The sequence below is a fragment of the Lontra canadensis genome, unplaced genomic scaffold (assembly GCF_010015895.1).
Source record: "Lontra canadensis isolate GAN:19392208 unplaced genomic scaffold, GSC_riverotter_1.0 scaffold6, whole genome shotgun sequence".
NCBI lineage: Eukaryota > Metazoa > Chordata > Mammalia > Carnivora > Mustelidae > Lontra > Lontra canadensis.
In genome coordinates, this window is record NW_022631000.1 from 7,620,707 (window position 1) to 7,641,652 (window position 20,946).

At 35.1% G+C, this 20,946-nt stretch overlaps 1 non-coding gene across 1 annotated transcript; it reads right to left on the reverse strand.

Annotated features, from left to right (window-relative positions):
* Positions 1-17,801: 17,801 nt before the first annotated feature.
* Positions 17,802-17,945, reverse strand: LOC116864830. The gene has a single exon (XR_004382090.1). It is a non-coding gene; the product is annotated as a U4 spliceosomal RNA (small nuclear RNA).
* Positions 17,946-20,946: the final 3,001 nt, after the last annotated feature.

Here is a 20,946-nt window from a genome sequence, read left to right on the forward strand (position 1 = left end):
CCATTCTGAGGAGAAAAGCTCATATAGTTTAAACATGAGTTATTTACTTAGTTACTTTTGCTTTTGGCAAATTATAGTCAGTACTGATGCAGTGTGGGGCACCTGGGTGGCTCAGTCAGTTAAGCATCTGGCTTCTGGCTCAGGTTATGATCCCAGAGTCCTGGGATCAAGTCCCACATCGGGCTACCTGCTCAGAGGGGAGTCTGCTTCACTCTTAACCCTTCACCTGCTTGTGCTCTCTCTCTCTTGCTCTTTCTCAAATAAATAGATAAAATATTTTTTTAAAAAATACTGATGGTGGGGTGCCTGGGTGGTGGTTAAGCCTCTGCCTTTGGCTCAGGTCATGATCTCAGGGACCTGGAATGGAGCCCCACGTCGGGTTCTCTGCTCAGCACGGAGCCTGCTCCCCGCACCACCCCCCCCCCCCGCCCGGCCTTCCTCTCTGCCTACTTGTGATCTCTGTCTGTCAAATAAACAAATAAAATCTTTAAAAAAAAATACTGATGGGAGTGTTGTAAAGGAAACAGATCAAAACCGAAGTAAGATTTCCTCATATCTGGACAAAAATTAGAATAGCAAGTCCTTGTGATGGAATAAAAACAGCCATATGGATAAATGACTCAGAACAGCAAGCAAATTATTACATTATAATATACAATATTTCAGAATATTTTAGGAGAAAACATTTGGGGTTCATAAAAAGAGATTACTTGTTTAATGTAGATAGACTACTTAAGTATCTATGCAATCCCAGACTTAACTTGAAATCCCAGGTTACTGGTAGGCCATTATTGCTTTGTGACCTGTAGAAATTTACTTAAATCTGTCTAGGTTATGGTTTTCATCCCTAAAATATAGGCTCCATTAGAGCAGATTTTGTCTCTTTGGTTCACAGCTATTTTCCTGGTGCCTAGAGCAGTTCCTGTCTCATATTAAACAGTCAGAATTGAAGGCAAGATTTATAAAATGGTAGCATAGTATCTGGTAAATAGTAGATGTTTAATATATGTTTGTTGTTAATTGTGATGATGGTGGTGGTGAGTGTCATGATTTCAGGCATAATTTTAAACAAAATATTAAAATACTGTCATCAATATCATTGATAAAGCAAGTCACTCAAGTAAGGAGAGTTTGAATGAATCTGTGTTAGTCACTGCTAGGTAAAGAGTAGTGCCTTTTAATTAATATATAGGCAAAAAAGCCATCTCCATTTGGACATGGAAGGCTACATGAAAAAAAACTATAAATGTTTTATTCTCTTGTACACATTTCAAAAATATTATCAAAATAATTTTTTACCATTCTAAGATTTGTATACACTAAGAAGGAGAAAAGGAGGATTTAGAAAAATGTAACAAGATATATAGGAATTTAGAATCTTCTCTTACAGGGACACCTGGGTGGCTCAGTCATTTAAGCGTGTGTCTTCAGCTCAGGTCTTGATCCCAGGGTCCTGAGATCAAGTTCTATATCAGGCTCCTGCTCAGAGAGGAGCCTGCTTCTCTCTCTGCCTGCCACTCTCCCTGCTTGTGCTCTCTTTTTTTCTCTCACTCTCTCTGACAAATAAATAAACAAAATCTTAAAAATAAATAAATAAAACCTTCTCTTACTAAATTAAAATATTATATTATTGATCACTGTCTAGTTTTTCTCTTCTGGACTTAGGAAAACAGCTAATGTTTTCCCAAAATTTTTAGTAGCCTTTTGATTTGGGGTGGCTTGTGATCCCTGCCAGCTCAAGTTTTATTCTAAGCAGTTTGGGGTTTTTCAATTTTAAAGATGGGAATGAGAACTGAACTGTGTAGGGGAGAAGATTATGCCACCCGAAAATACGTCACTAAATTTAGCACTTTGGCATAAGTTATTTTGAGGTGAAGGCAACTGGGAATAAGTAAATATGAAAAAAGCTCTCTGCCCTCCACCTACCAAAAAGCAGGACATAATTTACAAAGGTGTCCCCTCAGCCTTCTTTACCCAGAAGAACAAAAGTTAAATCACCAGAGACAACTTTCAACCATTAGTTCATAGGTGAATCTATATAACAAACTACTACTAGCTCTTGTCTTTCATAGTTTCCCCACATATTGCCCCTAGAAACTCAAAAGTCCTTTCTCCTTGTCTCATTACTGCTCTAAAAATGTATTGTTCCTGGGTTAAAATGCTCTATAAGCACAAATTCTAACCACCCCTTTGGATACTCCCATGTGTAAGCACAGTGCACATGCTAATAAACTTCAGTTTGTTTTTCTCTTATTAATCTGTCTTGTATCAGGCTAATTTATAGGCACCTTGCTGGAGAACTTAGTAGGAAAATCATTTTCCTCCCTTATCACTGCTATAGGAATGAAAAGCTGCTGGAGTGTTCATCGCAAGCCGGGGAGGTATCTGTTTGCTTGGTGCTTGTCCTGGCCTCCTATGTACCTACACTTCAGGCGGAACCTCTTCTCTTGGTACACTGTACTGGTAGGTCTTTGAAACCCCCAAATTATCTGCCCAGGCCTAGGTTTCTTCTTCTGTAATTAGTAAATAATACACTACTGTTGGCCCTCACAGCTTTCCAACCTAGGAAGAACAAACAACAGAGGGTAAGCCCCCAAGGGAACTTGCTGCCTAACCAAACATCCAACATTGCCTGAGGTTATCACTGCTTCAATCTAGTCTCCTGGAACAGACTAAACTGTCCCCTGTTTTGATAAATTAGTCTTTTCTAACAATCTCTATTTATAGTTAGTAACATTTATTCATTACTAGCAACTAATACTGAGGAATAGTGGCAAATTCAGTCTGTTAGGAAAACTGTGCTGTATTACTGCCCTCTCCCTGTAACTCTTATTCCAGAATGTTCTTACCCATACTTTCCATTGAGTACTCTGAAGTGTATAGTGCTCTATAAAGTAGAGGCAACCTCTTTCTCAGGCTCTGATTCATGAAAGTGGTTTATTACTACCTATTAGGCATCAGGTGGGTCACAAGAAATATGCCACCATCAAAACATTTTTTCTTCTTTTCCATGTATATTTGCATTTAGAAGAGTGAGAAATTCTTTTTTACATATGTCTTTAATAGGTCATTTATTTGTTTTGGTCCCCCAAATTTAGGAGAGGTGAGAGAAATTAAATGAAAGAAAGAGATTTCCACGTAAGTGGGTAAAAGATCTGCAAAGGTAGCAGGAAGCCACAGTTAAATTGTTTAGAAATTCATTAATTCACTCTTTGAAATGTTTAGATTAATCACATGAAAATTAGTGTTTGCCTCTGGAACTAGGTGGTGATAAATTTATTAAATGTCTTTTATACTGACAAATCCTAACTTGCCAAATGTTGCTTTGTTTATGTGTGTAAATATATGCAAAGTAATTCAAACTTTACTTTGAAAGTCTTCAACTTTATTTATCACTAAAATTGCCTGTCAGCCTCAGGAGAGACAACGAGGTAATTTGTTAATGGTTAGAAGTGGAGCCCAGGGAGACATGATTAAACCTGGCTACAGACCGTGGGGATTTCTTACATGTAGATCCACAGGTTAATAATGTTCATCCTTCATGATCTTCTAAATTATATCTTGCCTCCTCATCAGCTGAGTTTAACATATCCTGTCTCTTAATATTGACAAGGGCCAATTTATTAATTCTCCCACTTTAAATTTGTAAGACCAAACATATCTTAGTAGAGATGGAAGACATGTGCTATTAAATCAATTATGTTTTTTAACAGAATCTCAAAACAGTTGTCCTTGGTTAACTTGGGGAGGCTGTGCTATAAACAAGCCTTGTAGGTTCAATAAACAATACACCTCATATTTAGTAATAACATCTAACATTCATTAAGTACTTATTCTGTTCTAAACATTTTACATGTATTCATTCATTTAAAGCTTACAGCAGCCTTATAGGATAGGTACTATTACTATGCCAGTTTTGCAGATAAGGAAACTGAGGCATAGAAATCTTGGATAGCTTGTCAGAGGTCACATAACTAATAAAGTGGCAGAGCCATACCTATACTTAAACCTAGGCAGAACAGCTCCACAGTTTGTATGAACGTTGGATTGCCTTTCTTTTTACTTTTTTTTTTTTTAAGATTTTATTTATTTATTTGACAGAGAGAGAGAGATCACAGGTAGGCAGAGAGGCAGGCAGAGAGAAAGGAAGGGAAGCAGGCTTCCTGCTGAGCAGAGAGCCCGATTCGGGGCTCGATCCCAGGACCCAGAGATCATGACCTGAGCTGAAGGCAGAGGCTTTAACCCACTGAGCCACCCAGGTGCCCCTGGATTGCCTTTCTTATTGCAACAAGTATTTTCCCAGTGTATGCAGCTGATGCTGTATCTAATAAATGTAGGCTTGGTACAATTCATTACACTCAATAAGCCTCTCCTTCAACTCTCAAGAATAACCAGAGACTGAATTCTCCAGGGATAGCCGTGGTCTCTGATTATTGCTGGAGAATAAGTGAAGATCACCAGGGCTCAGAGTTGGGAAGAGAACAAAGAAGAATGAGTCACTACAGATAGCTGGACGGACTATAAAGAAAGATTCAGAGTCAAGGTAGGTTATCCCTACTTTACCAGAGCTGGGGTCCATGTGGAAACTGAGCCAGTGTCTGCACACCGTGGATCACCTTTGAGGTGAGAACTGTGCATAGCCATTCTCGGGAACCTATTCAACAGATGTGGAGTGAAGGATTTTTGTCCACAGCTGCTTGCAAAAACCTTGAACCACTCAACAGTGAGATACCTCACTTGAACTATTAAAGGTACAGTAATTTACATGGGGGATAAAACCCACTCCTGATAATAACTACACAACTAGAATGTGACACTCTAACCTTCAATACACCTTTTGAAGGACAAACCTTTTCTAGTGAAAATAATAGCTGGAACAATTTTCTTATCCCCTTGAGGTTTTTATTTTAAATTTTTACTTGCTACATCTATTTCTCGAAATGTGGTAAAGATTATTTACTATAATTAACGGGAAAACAACTGTGTATGTGAAAACGAGCAAAAATTCTCACGTGATAAATGTAAAAATACGGTGGCTTTGAATTTCAACTTAGAGTGTTCAGAATATGATTTTATCAGACTGGTAGACAATTAAATGATACTTTCATCATGTATGTTTAACATTGTAGGGGAAAGCAGTAGCTACCAAGTCAGTTCTACACGTTTTCTAACCAGGTATAGCCATCATGACTATGCTCTTCACCTTCCATTTTAACTTTATAATGTGGACCAGTGAAATGGAATTGATCCCATGCTTTTTCTGCTTGCATCATTTCACTGATCCAAGTACGTAATATTAAGGTCTCATCGTGTAGTCCAATCTCTACCCACTAACTAGCATATAAACTGAAAATGAAATGAATGACTAATCAGCCTAAAATGATCTGAGTAAGCCCATTGGTTCCATTCCTATTTGGTTTTCTTGCTGGCCGAGCTTTTGTGACCTTGTGAAAAATGGTTGTTTGATCTAAAAATGTGTTTTATTTCTAGGTAATGGACTATGTCAACTTCCATTTCTTAAGGAAGTTACAGCATAGCAAGACATTTCTTACATTTCTTACATTCTTATTTGCTTGTTCTTTCCCTCCACAGACTTTAACACAACTGACTTCCCAATCTTTACTTATATCTCGTGTCTTTAGCAATTGGGTTTTCAATTTCTATGGCTTTCCCTTTATGGAGCACAGACATTTGCTGAAGAATACAGTACATTTAGTTTTCCACTCATGTAGCTAGGAAGAAAGAAAGTGCACCTTTTTCTGGAGGCCTTCTCAGCTAAGTGAGTTTGGCTCAATCTTGCCTAGCTTTTAGTTCTTCCATTAGTGTTAAAAAATGCTTCAGAGAAACATACTTTACTTCCCTATAATGGAGGCACCCTTATTCCCACTTTGATACTGAGAGTATTAAAACTTGGTTTTCAAGGTTGTAATTGTAAATTTTCCCAGAAAAGTCAGATTTAGACTCAGTGTTATATTTTATGTATTATTTTTCAAGTATTTATTTCAAAATTATTAAATATATATATAATTGCTAATTAATCTGGCAAAAACTATCATTTTTTAGCCCTTATAGAATTATTTGGTTAGAAGTAAGCCCACTGAGATGAATCTAAATGTAGGTCTCAGTTTTCAAATGGATGTTAGACTCAAGAAAACTTCTTTTTTAAAACGCCAAAATAGGTAGCTCAATTGGTTGAGCATCCGACTCTTGATTTCTGCTCAAGTAATGATCTTGGGGTTGTGGGATTGAGTCCCATCTCCAGCTCCTTGTTCACTGTGGAGTCTGCTTGAGATTCTCTCTCTTCCTCTCCCTCTGCCCCTCACCCCACTCACATTCACACGCTCTCTAAATAAATAAGTTTAAAAAAAATTTTTTTTTTTAAAGAAAGGAATAAGGAAATGCTAAAATAAAAGTATGTTCTGTGGAGGTGGAGGCCTTAGAGCTATAATAGCAGGGAGACATGGATCTAGCTCGCTAGGAGATACAATGAAAATCTCATTTTCCACCCTCATTCATTATGAAAAACAAAAATTGAATTTTTAAATTTTAATTTATTAGTCCTTCTGTGTCAAAGATGTTGTAGCCATTAGCTATTCCCCCCAGTACTTAAAAATGTTGATATTTGCTCAGCTCCATGATTAACTGAAGTGTTTAAAACATTTGTTTCCTGTATATACATCTTATCATAGAATCTCAAAGATGAAATAATAAAATACAGATTGTATTAGTAAGAGTTCTCCAGAGAAACAGAACACATCTTTCGTAATATTTACTATGAGGAAGTGGCTCACATGATTATGGAGGCATTTGGATGGCTGGACCCATGAAAGCTGATGTCATTCAGTTAGAACCCCAAAAGCCTGAGAATCAGGGCAGCCCATGGTATAAATCCCAGTCTGACTGAGAATAGAAGATTGAGATAGCCCAGATCAACAGAGGTAAGGCAAAAGGAGTGAACTCCTCCTTCCTCTAACTTGTGTTCTTTGGGCCCTTGTGGACTGGATGCTGCCCACCCACATTGGGGAGGGCAATCTACTTTCTGACTCCACCATTCAAATGCTAATATCAGTTGCAAAGGCCCTCACAGACACGCCCAGAAATAAGCTTAATCAGAGCACCCTCTGGCAGGTCATTTTGACAAATAAAATCAACTACCATACAACTTGTGTTATAAATGAGGAAACTGAGCCTAAGTAAGTAGCCTTTATCTTTCAACATGCTAGTGACAGCATTAATGTAAATACTGGGCTCCTGATTCTCAATCTAGAGCTCTTCAATATGTCCCTTTGTTTCTGAAATCTCCTGTGAAGTGGATGCTTGTCAACTTAGACATGTACTTAAACGACAATTTGAGTTTTGAAAATATGGACATTTCATCTAGGAGAAAAGAGTCACACTCAACCCCCAAGTCCAACATGTCAGATTGTAACAGAAAAAATACTGTTTGTAGAGATGGAAAGGTAAAGCATAAAGAAAACAAATATCTTCCCCAAGCTCATATATTAGCAAGTATCTGATACCAAAAGTATATGCTTCTTATGTTCATCACAATTCAATACAACATACTGGAACACCAAGTTCTTCCTTAGTGCACGACTAGCTTCACATGCTACAAATATTCACCATTAGCTGCTTTCTCATTTTCTCTACATATGCATGTACTCATCTGTGGTACAAGAACTGATCTCAAAAGAGGAACTAACAATTTCTTTTAGTCAAAGATGTTTCAGGTAGTATGCTAAATATTTAATGTAAAACATTTCATTTACTCTTCACCACAATCTGTAAGATAGGTAATATTCTCCCCCCTTTCTTTAAATTAATAAAATATAATTGACATACGGTGTTGTATTAGTTTCAGGTGACAACATATTGATTTGATGCTGTCCTTTTGAAAGACAAGAAAAATGAACCCCAAGGTTATATAAATGTCATCATATATAATATTAAAAATTCAGAAAATATTTTCATGTTTAATAGAACTAGTCAACTATAGTAAGCTCACCTCCAGTGAAGCTGTTAAAATGATGGCTTCACTAAAAAAGTGGAGCAACTAGAAAAAATGTTTGGGAATATTATATTAAAAAAATACAAGGCAGTAGTGCTAACTCATTTCAAATCTTTAAAAATGTGTATATAAACTAGGAAAAATTTAATGAAAATATAACAAATAATTCAATTCAACCCAATCTCATCAGAGTTTTATGAGGGTGGCCAAATAGGATCTTTTTTTCTTTTTTATATTTTATGATTGATTTTTATAATATAAATGTCAGTTTTACAGAGATAAAAATTCTGTCCTATGAAGAATTAAAATGCAGTATATTTTAAGTAATACTAAAAATAAATCTATCTAAAAATGAACCATATTGGTTTTAGGTATTTTTAAATTTTGAAATTTAATGTTGCTTTTGTTTCATAATACAATAATAATTTCCATACTGTATTAATATTTTATTTAAAATTTTCTCAAAGTCTACCTGGTATTTTTTTGTTTAATTTTCCCCCTGGTAATATTTAATAATCTATAGATAAAATGACTTGTCATGTGGAAAATAATACCCTAGAACCAAGGTCAAATTTGTTGCTTGGAAGTTTTTTAGATGCTTATATTAGCTCTCATTTTTCACTGTGATATGGGTGAAAATATCCTGTTTGGGAAGCTGTTCCCCCAACCCCCTCCTTTGCTTTTATATGCAGCTGGTAGAGAGCAAAATGGAGTCTCTCATGTCAAGCAGGGGTCTGTGTTAAGCAATGACGCAAGCAGTTAAGGTACTGCAGCTAGGAGATAGAAGCAGGACCAATGTCAGTTGACACCCCAGAACTGATAATGAGTAGAACTACAGGAGGTCTGCAGGGACCCAAAATCAATTAAATCCCTTTAAAGAGGGAAGGATTTTGGCAGCAAACGGTCAGACTCTTCAGACATGACCCCTCTATGTCTGACCACTTAAGAAAGGCACTGCTGAGGAAGCCTCTGCCCAACTGATCTCCAAATAGAACCGAGATCCTTCGCTGCTTGAGCATAAGCAATAAGTGCCGAGAGATGACCTGGACCAGATCCGGGCCTTATCTGGACTGTGGGCCCACAGACTGACTTTGCATTCGGTTGTGAACCTCCCATCCTCTTCTGTTATCTCGTTCGGGGTTTGTCTTCCGTCCTGCTTTGTGTGCTGTGTAATACACCAAGTTTAATCACATGGTGAAATGTCATTGAGTTTGGAATCCTGAACCTGCTTTATAATTGTGATTTAACTTTGCTTTATGGTTGAATAAAGCTGACATTGTGGAAAGACACAACTCGTATGTGGGCCTTCATCACAGGCTCATGACAGAGCTGCATGTTTAATAAGTTTTAAAAACAATTTCAACTAAAGCCAGACTTCTCCATAATGACTAGGAGTGAAGAATAAATAGAAGTATTGAAAGATTTTGTCTGGCTTGCATGTTTTTTCCCTATTGGCTCAGAAATAATTTGGCTGCAAACCATCACTTCTCTGTAGAATGCATGACTGTTTTGTCCATTACTGTTCAATTGAAAAAGGAAGAATGTTTAAAAATAGAAAGAGGAAGGTGACTTTTGTTTTTAGATGGAGAGTGTCCTTTGTGGCACTTGGGCTTAAAATCATTGTTGAAAAATAGTTCACTCATCTCAGGGGTCTGAGAAAGAAAAAAGGAAGAACCTCAGAGAGATGTGCAAGGCCAGAATCACGCATGGTTGGCCAATGTTTCTTCTGGTCCTTTATACACTTGTGATAAGCAAGACCTGGAAAGTAATACTATGAGAGATGAAGTCATTTACTCTGGCCAGGCATTTAATGATAGAGTTCCAGAGCAGAACGGTAGGCCTTAGGGTTAAGCTTTAGGGTAGGTGACCAAAGAGAAAGATCAGAAAACAACAAAAACGCGAAGAGATGGTATACTTGCCTAGACCATTAAATTGCTACAAATCTCAAGTATTTAGTCTAAATGGATTCATGTGGCTTGCTGTAGCAGATTAGCCCTCCAGTAATAATATCTAAACAAAATTAAAAAATATACACAACACACTGGAGAATGATCAAAAGAAGCAAAAACTAGAAGGGATTGGATCCTTGAAGAAAAGGAAGTACACAAAGTTCGGGGTAGAAGTACTTACATGGCTTTTTTTCTTGAGAATATTCCTACATATTTTTAGGGCTGGCAAATAGAACTCAAGGAAAAAGATACAGTTTTTATTTCATTTTATTTTACTGTACTTTGTTTTGTTTTGTTTTATTGCTTGAGGTATCAAATGAAATAGTCTGGGGCTGGCTAATTAGGCAAAAATCAAAGGGGGAAATCCCATAAAGAAGGGGTCCACAATGGAGGAAGACCCAAAATTATCTTGTAATTTTCCTTACATTCTTGGCTGACCTCTGAGTGACAAACACATAAGGAAGATTTGAAGAACCCTATAAGAAAATATCAGCTTCTAGGCTGCAAGAATTAAGCAGAAATTTCAAGGATTTTCACTGCATGAGAGATTGGAGTATGATTCCTTCCATGTTAGAGAGGCTTGGTAAATACCTCAGGTTTGCCACAGACTCACTCTAATAAAATAAAAATAAGACCTCAGGTTTGCCACAGACTCACTCTAATAAAATAAAAATAAGCCTCCACAAGTTTAGAGTGATCAGTAAATAATTGAACTGTCTGATATAACAAAAAGTAATACTATTCAGAAGATCACAGAATCAACAGCTCTATAGTCAGCATTTCCAGGAAACAAAATTGCAGATAATTAGTTAAATAGAAAAATATCTTTCTCTCTCTTTCTCTCCTTCATCCCCTTTCTCTGTCTCATACCCACACCCACAGTCACCCCTCACACGCAAAGTCAATGAAATAGATATGATATGACTAAAATATTGCAATTAGCAGACAAGGAATTTAAAGTAGCTATTACAACTAGGTTCAATGTAGTAAGGTAAAAATATATTTTTATAATGAATAAAAAATAGTAAATCTTAGTATAGAAATAGAAACTATTAAAAAAGAACTGAACAGAAATTCTAGCATAGAAAATTATATGATAAAAACATGGGCATAAAATCAAGTTGGAGAGGAAAGAGGCCTCGTCAGTAAAATTACAGGGAGATTAATAGAAATTACTTAATCTGAAGAACTAAGAAATAAGAGATTAAATAATAAAAATCGGGTTCTCAGTGACTTACGTACAATATGCAGCAGTCTAACACATGAAGTAGTCCTAAAGGAAAGAGAAAAAAGGGGATAAAAAAATTTATTTGAAGAAATAACCAAAAATTTTTCCCAAGTTTTGTGAAACTATCAACTTGAAATTTCATACTTAAGGTCAAACTAGATTAATACAAAGAAAACCACACTGAGGTATATTATTATCACAATATTAAAAAATCAAACATAAAAACAAAACCTTAAAAGCAGCCAGATATAAAAAGTCAAATTACACAAGAGGAAATAAATATATGAATGAGAACTGGCTTTTACCAGAAATAATGAAGGCCAGAAGACAAGGAAGAATATCTTTGAAGTCTTATAAATATGTCAACTCAAAATTCTTTTTCCATATAAAATATGCTTCAAAATTTAAGGAGAAATAGTCATTTTCAGATAAGTAAAAGTTGAGAGAATATATCTATCACCATCAAACATTAGATAAGTATTCAAAATGCAAAAGGGAGTATATAGGCTAAAGGCAAATATACAAGGTGAAATATAAATCTACAAAAAGCATCAGAACTAGAAATTATAAATATGTGAGTAAATATAAAACAAAAGTCTCTCTTCATTTCTTTAAAAGTCTATGTTTGTTTAAAGCAAAAAAAAGAAAAAACTATAGCATTATATTTTTGGAAATTTGATGTACATAAATATAAAATACTTTAAAACAATAGCATAAAAGACAGGAGAATAAAGTGACACTTTAAGTACATTCTGATAGGTTAAGGACACATATATAATCCCTAGGGCAACCAGTAAAAATAATACAAAGATATATAATTAAAAAGTCAATGGAGGAATTGAGAACTAGAATATTAAACTGGAAATATTAAACTCAGTTTTTAAAGGGGAAGGAAAGAAGGAGCAGGGAAAAAACAAACACAAGGATGGGACAAATAGAAAACAAATGGCATAATGACAGGCTTAATTCAAACTGAATCAATAATTAGATTAAATGTAAACTATCAAACATTCCAATTAAGAGAAACAAATTGTCTATGACAAATGAAGCAAGAATATACGATAGGGAAAAGACAGTCTTTTCAATTAATGGTGTTGGGAAACCTGGACAGCTATATGCAAAACAATGAAACTGGACCACTTGCTTACACCATACACAAATATAAACTCAAAACAATTATGCTGAGTGAAATAAGTCAAGCAGAGAGAGTCAATTATCATATGGTTTCATTTACTTGTGGAGCATAAGGAATAACACACGGAGGACATTGGGAGATGGAGAGGAGAAGTGAGTTGGGGGGAAATTGGGGGGGAGACAAACCATGAGATTGTAGACTCTGAGAAACAAACTGAGGGTTTGGAGGGAATGGGGGTCAGGGGTTGGGTGAGCCTGGTGGTGGGTATTATGGATGGCACTTACTGCATGGAGAACTGGGTGTGGTACATAAACAATGAATTTTGGAACACTGAAATAAAATAAAATTTGAAAAAAAAACTCAAAATGGATTAACAACCTAAATGTAAGACCTGAAACCATAAAGATCATTAGAAAAAACACAGGCAGTAATCTCTTGGACATAGCCTTAACAACATATTTATGGATGCTTTTTCAAACAAAGGAAACAAAGGCAAAAATAAACTATTATGACTACATGAAAATAAAAAACTTTTGCATGCCAAAGGAAATCATCAACAAAACAAAAAGCCAACCTACTGAATAGTGGAAAATATTTGCAAATGATATATCTAATAGATATATCTAATAATATAATATCAAAAATTTACATATAAGTAACATAACTGAACACTCCAAAAAATCCAATTAAAAAATGAGCAGAGGACCTGAACAGATATTTTTCTGAAGAAGACATACAGATGGCCAACAGACACATGAAAAGATGCTCAACATCACTGTTTTTATCAAGGAAATGCAAATCAAAACCACAATGAAATATTAACTCATACCACTCAGAATGGTTAGTATCCAAAAGGTAAGAAATAACAAGTGTTGGTGAGAATGTTGAGAAAAAGGAATGCTCATAAACTGGTGCAACTATTGTGGAAAACGGTATGGAGCTTCCTAAACAAACAAACAAACAAACCAAAAAACCACCAAAAAACAACCATATGATCCAATAATTCCAATTTAGGATATTTACCCAAAGAAAACAAAAACACTAATTCAAAAACATATATGCACCCCTATATTTATTGCAGCATTATTTACAATAGCCAAGATATGGGAGCAATCTAAGTGTTCACTGATAGATGAATGGATAAAGAAGATGTGGTGTATATATACAATGGAATATTACTAAGTCTCAAAAAAATGAAATCCTGCTATTTGCTATGGATAAACCCAGAAGGTATGCTAAGTGAAATAAATCAGACAAAGAAAGACAAACACCACATGACCAAACACCAACACTTACATGTGGAGTCCAAAAAAATAAACAAAAAACAAATGAACAAACAAAAATCAAATAGACTCTTAAATTATAGAGAACCAACTGTTATTTGCCAGAGGGGAGGTGGGTGGCGGTATGGGAAAAATAGCTGAAAAGTATTAAGAGATACACAATTCCAAAAAAAGAGAGAGATTCTTAGATTTGAAAGGGAAAGCAAAACCCAACTGTATGTTGCCATAAGAAAGGCATTTTAAATATGAAGACAGATGTTGAACGAAAAATATACACTATTCAAATATTAATCATAAGAAAATTGAAGTAGCTCTATTTAGATAAAAGGTAAGTTCAAAACAAGAAATATTGCCAAAAATTAAGGGAAATATTTTATATTAATAAAAGAGTAATTCATCAGTAAGATACAACATTCCTAAACATGTATATATAATTGCAAGGCTTCAAAATGTGAGAAGCAAAAAAATAAATAAATAAATAAATAAAAATAACAGAAATTAAAGGACAAATAAAAAGATCCACAGCATTGCTAGAAGCTTTAACACTTCTCTTTTAGTAATAGATAGAAAAGCTAGACAAAAAGTAGGAAATTTATAAATTCAACAATAACATCAAACTGCTTGTCCTAACTGACATTCATAAGAACACTTCAACCAACAAAGGCAGAAGATAATCTTTAACAAAAATGCACACAAGGGATGCCTGGGTGGCTCAGTCAGTTAAGCATCCGACTCTTGATTTCAGCTCAGGTCATGATCTCAGGGTACGGGGATCCAGCCCATGCATCAGGCTCCATGCTCAGTCCACAGTCCACTTGAGAGTCTCTCTCCCTTCCCTTCTCCTTCTATCCCTCTCTCTCCATCCCTCTCCCCACTTGATATCTCTCTCTCTCTCTAAAATAAATAAAACTTTAAAAAACTTCAATCAGTGGAAATTAAAAACAAGTTAATTAAAAAAAAATAATAGCTGAGATATCTAAAAGCTTCAAATACAAGGAAATTAAATAATCTACACTGCTTGCAAAATTACATGGATCCAAGAAGAAAACACAAGAAAACATATTTTTGATTTAATGATAATAATAAAAATTATAGTATATCAAAGTTGCTAAAATAAAATACTTACAAAGAAATTCATAGTTTTAAAACTTATATTAGAAAAGAAAAAAGTCTAAACCAATGACTTAAACTATTACTTTAGGAAATTAGAGAAAGAGTAAGTTATACGTAAAGCAAGTAGGCAAAAGGAAATAATAAAAATAAGAACATAAATTAAAGAATAGAAAGCAAAAATAGCTAGATCAGTTCAGAAATTATGAGAGAAAACACAAATTTACAAGGACTAAAAGGAAATGACATAGCAGATACTAAACACATTAAAATTGTAATAAAGAAATACATTGAAAAATTGTATGACAAATTCAATGTCATGAATCAAGTGGAAAACTATTTCAAAAATAAATAACAACAATCTTACAGAAAATCCTTCAGAAAACAATACATTTCCCAACTTATTTTCTGAAACCAGCATAACACAGATGCCAAAACTTGGCAAAAATATTGCCACAAAGGAAAATCACAGACCAAAATCCCTCATGAGTATGACAAAAATCTTTAACAAAATATTAACAAATGAAGTTTAGCAATACATAAAAAGTAATACATCAAGTTTTATCCCAGGAATACAAGATTGGTTAAATATTTTAAAATTAATGTAATTCACAATATTAACAACATATAGGGAAGAAAATCACATAATTATTCTAATTTCAAATGAAGCACTTGAAAAAATTCAACACCAAATTTTGATTTAAAAACCAAAACAAAAACTCAGAAATGTAGGAATAGAAGAGAATCATTAATAAATGGCATCCATGGAAACCCTATACCTAGTGTTGCATATAATCTTAGTGTGAAATATTGAACACTTTCACTCTAAAATTGAGAACAATGAATATATGGTTATCTTCTATTTATCTTCCTTATTATTATGACACATGTAGCTAATACAAATGCAAGAAAAAGAAGACACGAAGATTATAAATGAAAAAATAAAAGTTTCTATGCTTGCTAAGTGTTTACATGCAAAGTCCTAAGAAATCTACTAAAACCAAACCAAGCCAAAACAAACAAACAAAGTAAGAACTGTGTTAGATTTTTAGGGTTTCTCTAACAAAACATCACAGACTGAATAGCTCACACAACAGAAATTTATTTTCTCATAGTTCTAAAGGCTAGAAGTCTACGATCAAAGCGTGGGTCAGTCTGGATTTTCCTGAGGACTTTCTCCTTGACTTGCAGTTGGCCATCTTCTCCTTATGTCCTCACATAGTCCTTTCTCTGTGTATACATCCCTGGTATCGCTTTGTGGGTCCAAATTTCCCTTTCCTATAAGGATACCAGTCAGATTGGAATAGGCCACTCCACTCACCACATTTAATTTAATTACCCCTTGAAAGGCTCTCTCTCCAAGTAATAGTCACATTCGGAGGTACCGCGGGTTACGTGTCAATATATGAATTTGGGGAAATCATAATTCAGCCCATAACAACAACAAATAAGTAAATTTACCAATGTTGAGGGATGCAGGATCAATATACAAAATTCAATGGTATTTCACTACAGTAGCAGCAAAAAAAAAAAAAGAAAAGAAATTTAGAGAACAAAAAAGTCCATTTATAAAGCATTATAACCAAAATATCCTTACATAAAAATTAACAAAGATATGCAATATGATATTGAAAAATAACGAACCACTCATATACACACCAAGGATGAATGTGCCAAAGTGAGCACCACAACATGGATGAATTGTGAAGACATTATGGTGAGTCAAAGAAGCCAGACATAAAAAAGTATATACTATATTATTCTATTTATATGAAGTTCAAGGGGAGGAAAAAACTACTCCATGGTAATACTAATCAGAACAATGTTTACCTATTTGGTTGTGTATTGCCTTAAAGGAGAGTGAGGGAGTTTTCTGAAGTGATTTATATGTTCTATATCTTGACTGTGTGGTGATTACACAGACACATCCATTTACTAAAACTCATTGAACTGTACACTTAATTTCCCCGTATTCACTATGGATAAATTTTACTTCAAATGTGTGTGTGTGTGTGTGTGTGTGTGTGTGTGTGTGTGTGTGTAAAACTGGAGTACCATACAATTTCCAGAGATGGGATATACTATAAAAAATCCAGAGAACAAGCTTTGAAGTAGTACAAAGAGAACCGTAATCCCAGATCTGCCACCTACTATTTTGTAACCCTAGATGATTTGTATAACTTGTCTGACCCTGTGCTCTCCAGTGAGAAAACTAGGGGTGATCATAGTATCCATCACACATAATTATCAGGATGCTTATATAATGTATGGAAAAGGTTTAGGGCAGTGACTAGCACACAAGATGTGCTGAAAAGTACTAAAAATTGCCCTGATTAAGGTACAAAACATATTTTTAAAAAAAAAACTAAAGTAGTGATTTCATGTTTAGACTGGATTGTCTTCTTTGAGGTACATAACAATGCATGATACCTATGTGAGAGGACAGAGATGGGTAAAGGATAAAAGAATAAAAGGAGAGGGGTACCTGGGTGGCTCAGGTGGTGATTCTGGCTCAGATCATGATCTCAGGGTTCTGAGATCGAGCCCCACATTGGGTTCCATGCCCAGCACAGAGTCCGCTTGGGATTCTCTCTCCCTCTTTTTCTGCCCCTCCCACCACTTTTGCTTTATCTCTCTCTCTAAAATAAACAAATAAAATCTTAAAAAAAAAAAAAAAAGAATAACAGCAGATACACTGCTACAGTTAGGACCTAATGCTGACATGAGCATACCTGAAGGAGACTGAAGAACTTAGTGACATTTCATAGAAACACTGTGGATTAAATGAGGTGCAACATAAAAACTTAATTGGCTGGTGTCTGGTATTGAATAAACCTTCAATAAGCAGTCAAAATGAATTTATTTGTATTCACATCCTTTTACTTTTTTTTTTTTTTAGATTTATTTACTTTAGAGAGATAAAGAAAGAGGGCGTGAACACAAGCATGAGAGGCAGAGGGAGAAGGAGAGAGAGTCTCAAGCAGACCCCAGTCTGAGTGGGGAGCCTGAAACTGGGCTCAATTTCAAGACCCTCAGATTACAACCTCAGTTGAAACCAAGAGTCAGATGCTCAACTGACTGCATCACCTAGCTGCCGCCACATCCAGCTTTTTCTAAAACACAAAACCAATGAACATGAAAGAGTTTTTTTTAAAAAAACTTTATTTTCAATTAGCTATAATCGCACCTTGGATAAACCTCATTGGCTATGATACTGCCACTGCACAAAGCTAAAAAACTTTATTCAGAAAATATACTACATAAATCATTCCCTAATAATTTACTCCAATTAGCTGGTATTCATATTTTCTCAAGATGTATTTGGAGCAGATTATTAAATCTTACTTACACAGTGACCTTAAAAACATTACCCATCTTATAAATCCAATCTTAATGAAATACTTTTTTTGACTACTCAGTTATAGTTATCACATTTTAATCTCCCTCCAAACAAAGCATTTTAATCATCCCTATTGCTCTTCCAATTTATTATCCTTTATCTAGTTCTAAATGTATGCGACAATGTTCCAATCTCAGCTAATTTTAAATGACTTTTGAATTTTTTTTTAAAGATTTTATTCATTTATTTGACAGATAGAGATCACAAGCAGGCAGAGAGGCAGGCAGAGAGAGAGAGAGGAGGAAGCAGGCTCCCTGCTGAGCAGAGAGCCCGATGCAGGGCTTGATCCCAGGACCCTGGGACCATGACCAGAGCCGAAGGTAGAGGCTTTAACCCACTGAGCCACCCAGGCGCCCCAATGACTTTTGAAATTTTAAGCCACTGAAAACTTTGTTAAAGTTATACTGAAAAGTTACTACAGGTCTTAATGTAATTATATTTCTATCCATTCAGAAATTCTCTTAACCATGCTGCTTATCATAAGAATTATTTCAAGTGTGTGATTACTTTTTTTTTTTTTTTTAAGATTTACTTATTTGACACAGAGAGAGAGAGAGAGAGCACAAGCCTGGGGAGTGGCAAGCAGAGGGAGAGGGAGAAGCAGGCTCCCCTCTGAGCAGGGAGCCCAATGCAGGGCTTGATCCCAGAATTCTGGGATCATGACCTGAGCCAAAGGCATCCACTTATCTACTGAGACACCCAGGTACACCTGAGTGTGTGATTTCAACTTAACTCCTTTTATTTCTGTCTCAGCAAAATGATTAAACATCATTCTCTGTTGTCTCTTTGGTCAACTTTTGATCATTTATAAAATAAATTTGTAGGCTCTAGATTATTAGTATTTTTATTTTTTAGTATTTTTGGTCTTTTTTTCTTTTTTTGAAATATCTTCAATGCTGATCTGTTTTAATAATGAACAGAATCTTTCCAGGATGATGGGTAGGGAAAAATCAAGTGGATATGAAATACTAAAAATCAGTTATAGCTTTTACTGCTTACTGAGAGGCCTTTTAAGTAACAATGGGAACAATGAAAACTATCTTAAATTATCTCTACCATAGAATAATTTGAGGAAGGTAAGTGGAAAATAAATAAATTTTAGATACATCTGCTGAGAGCTACCTATAATTTCTCAATACTAACTTCCCTTAAAGTTAAATCAATTACCTGTCTTGGCTTTGGAAACATTTCATGAACAGATAAGGATGATGCAGGATACAATTAATAGGGTTTTTACGTACAAACATAAGAAACTGAGATTTTTGAGGACAGGAATCACCATCCTATTCCTAAGACTGTGGATATAGGCCCTGAAATCATTTTTACATTAATATACTTAAATTTTTTCTTAAAAAAAAAAAATGCTAAATATGTTAATTTTCGTATACAAAAGTTAAATTTAGCCCAGACCTGGAATGAAATTCCACACTTTCTCTTTTAATATAATTTAAATTAATTATAGTTTTTTTAAAGTTTTATTGAACATTGCTATTTTTATCTTTCATATATATGTATCAATTTTAAACTTTTCTTAGTATGCGGCAAAGGATCAGTAAGACAAAGATGTTCTTTCCTTATGAATATCATATATATCTATAGCATACTTCAACTGTTTAGGGAGCATTACTACAGCTCAGAATTCTGACATAAAAAGACTAGAGAATGATGAGTTGGAAAAACTGATTAATGGCCTTCTTGTTGTTAATGTTTATTTTTTTAAGATTTTATTTGTCATAGAGGGAACACAACTAGAGGGACAAGCAAGCAGAGAGAGGGAAGCAGGCTCTCCACTGAGCAAGGAGACCATGCTGGGACTGGATCCCAGGGTTCTGGGATCATGATCTGAGCCAAAGGCAGACACTTAACTGGCCGAGCCACCCAGGTGTCCCAGTTGTTAATGTTTATTTTGTTCTGTTTTGTTTGGGGCTACTTTGGATGCACTAAGAATGAATATAAATCACTCCCATATACAGGCAATCAGGAATCCAAAATGAATTTACAAGCAGATGTAAAACTAGTCAGTATCTACATGGCAATAATCAATCACATCCAACCTGACACATTTTCATTTGAATTTACGTGGACAAAAATTACTTGCATTCTTCCTAGTTTTCTGAAAATAGCTTTGTAACATAGTTCACAGAAAACAAAAGACAGAGATAGCTGGAAAGGGTACACTAGGTAGAGCAATTCATAATCTTGTTTGTGCATTTCAAAGTCTTTCACAATTTTTCCTTACACTAAAATATCTCCTTAAAAGTCTTAAAAGTCCTTATAGTTGTATCCTGATTAGAGATGAAATTAATAGCTTTAGTTTTGAAGACTTTACGTAGTGACAACATGGCACTTTACAGCTCACACAGAGATTATGGAGTATATTGGAAATAAGAAGTAGCTTCATCAGTTTGTTTTGTGAGATTAAGAGTCACTTATGGTTTGTCTCCCTCCCAATCCCATCTTGTTTCATTTATTCTTCTCCTACCTCCTTAACCCCCCATGTTGCATCTCCACTTCCTCATATCAGGGAGATCATATGATAGTTGTCTTTCTCCGATTGACTTATTTCACTAAGCATGATACCCTCTAGTTCCATCTACGTCGTCGCAAATGGCAAGATTTCATTTCTTTTGATGGCTGCATAGTATTCCATTGTATATATATACCACATCTTCTTTATCCATTCATCTGTTGATGGACATCTAGGTTCTTTCCATAGTTTGGCTATTGTAGACATTGCTGCTATAAACATTCGGGTGCACGTGCCCCTTCGGATCACTATGTTTGTATCTTTAGGGTAAATACCCAGTAGTGCAATTGCTGGGTCATAGGGCAG